Source organism: Octodon degus, unplaced genomic scaffold (assembly GCF_000260255.1).
Source record: "Octodon degus isolate 3935 unplaced genomic scaffold, OctDeg1.0 scaffold00059, whole genome shotgun sequence".
In the NCBI taxonomy this organism is placed as follows: domain Eukaryota; kingdom Metazoa; phylum Chordata; class Mammalia; order Rodentia; family Octodontidae; genus Octodon; species Octodon degus.
The window spans coordinates 4,237,101-4,239,391 of record NW_004524635.1 but is presented as its reverse complement, the minus strand read 5'-3'; the positions used below and the strand labels follow the sequence as shown (position 1 = coordinate 4,239,391).

The window sequence follows — 2,291 nt, the reverse complement described above, 5'->3', positions numbered from 1 at the left end:
TATATATATATATATATATCCTGAAAACTGTTCTCACATGTTCTCCATACATGTGTGGAAATGACTTACAGTTCTCGTCAATGACCACATGCCCAGAAGATTTAAGGGGTCTGGTATAACAGGTGCCTCGTCCATCCTTGGGAATGGAATAGCACTTACAAGTGCCCTCCAGTTCTTGAGAGGATAAGAATCAAGAATCCTTTTAAAATAAATCCCTGTTGAGTTTTCCCATGACCCAACTAGGACTTCTCAATCTCCAGGTTTCCTAGCACTGGCCCAGCCAATAAACCTGCCAATTAAGCAACTGAATATCATTATTGTGAATGTAATTACAGACAGTCATTATAAGCTTGTAAATGCCTCTCATGAATGGAGTCCTTTTCCCAAACCATCTCAAGCCTTTTTCTTAGAAAAGTGGAAGGCAATCTTATCCCTTGCCTTACCCCAAACACAGCTTCTCTTGCTTAGAAGAAACTCCCTCTTGCTGGCCCAAGGGACCTATGAGCAAGTGTGGCAAAATGTCCCCTTTGGTTGCAGGACTTTTCAGCACCTTCCATTTAAGCGCTGTTTCACTAGGCAGCAGTGACCACCTCGTTAGGCTGCACTTCTTAATTTCTGTTGGGGCCGGGGGATTAATTTAAGAATTTCTGCAGAAAAATCAAATGGAGGCCTTACAAAATAGTGTGAAACTTTCACTTTACACTACCTAAGTTGAGCTTTACAAGGTACAATTAGCTGAAGATTTTGACCAAATAACTAAAGTAAACTACATACTGTAGAAACATGAGTGAGTAGGAAGGCTGTTGATGTCTGGAGAAATAAAATCAGTCTCCTTAGGCCCAGAATTAACCATAGCATTCAGTCACACTATGTTTAGCTCATGAAAACCTTAAACCTTCATGGATAATAGGTATTTGAATGAGCTCTACATAGATGTGTTTATCTTGAAATGCAATACAATCCCCCAAGATCTCAATCTGTTTTTTCCATTAAATGAATAGTAAGAATAAGTGTCTGTAATTGCAGCAATAGCCAATGTGGTTGAAAAGTGGAAGAACTCAGCCTGGACCTTTTTAATTCATCCAATTCAGTGAATAATGCCACAGAAGCTCTGAGAAAGGAAAAAAAACCCTATATTTTACTTATCTAATACAGTGCCTCGCATTGCCTTTGTACATAGCAGGAATTTTCAGAGTTCCTGTTGAATATGATCAAATGTTGCCCCCCCACCCAAATTAACACATGATATATTTTAAAAGAAGGTGTTTCTTACCAGCTAAAATACGATGCTGCAAGCCACAGCATTTCCATTTAGTATGGCAAATAAATCACGTGCTGATTGTTTCTTTCTTATTGTTGGTTCTGATCTCCTGAAGTAAAAGGAGAATGTGTGTGTGCATCAGAAGTGTCTCGGAGTGACATAAGAACTCAGAAGTGGAAACGTAACTTCCAAAAGTGAGAGAAGTTTAAACTTTGAGAGAAGCCGCCCTGCCAGCCTCCGCTGAACACGTCTGATAGCTTTAGAGAGGATGCCTGTGAAAACCCAAAGATCTTAATCTTTCATTAAATAATGTGGAATTCCTTGTAAATATTGGCAGGGCAGTTCAAAATTCCCTGTGGTAAGCACAGGTCAGGATGGAGCTGGCCTCTTGTGCCACCCACGTAGACTCGGGTGTCTATGGTCTTTTGGTAATTTCAGTATAGAAGAAAATTCACATATAAATGGTATTTTTCTAATCACTATATATGACCACTGTAAGAGTTTGTTTTTCTTAATCTTGACAGTGGCCTAAGAATTACTGGAAATATGGATGACCATACATTTATTTTTGTATCAGAAATCAAGCTCATGACTTCAGGCTTGCCAGGCAGGTGCTGTGCTGCTGAGCTATATCCCCAGCCAGACTACTTTTTAAAATATATATAATATGTATATGTGTGAGACGTACATATGCATATGTACACTTGCTTTTATACTTTATAGTCACCTACAATAAAGATATTAAAAGAGGTAAAGTTTGCTATCTGGGAAAGATAATATGAGAAATTCTTAATTATAAAATATTATTCTATTTGTTTCCCATTTTCTAGAGTGTAGGCCCTCAAGTCCCTATAAATTAAATAGAAAAAAAAGAGTATAGTATACATAAATAATTAGCTATAGAGTAACCCAGCTAAAGAATTTGGGCTCATAATTTTAGTATTAGCACTCTTCACTTGCCCTGAAACCATTTGCAAAGCTTTTGTTCGTAAGATCCAATTTTTCATTTATTCTTTTCTTTTTTTTTTTT

General features: G+C 37.5%; 1 protein-coding gene across 2 annotated transcripts in view; it reads left to right on the top strand.

Moving 5' to 3' along the window:
* Thrb (thyroid hormone receptor beta) overlaps positions 1–2,291 on the top strand; it is a 239,898-nt gene that overhangs the window by 161,313 nt on the left and 76,294 nt on the right. The window lies entirely within an intron of this gene.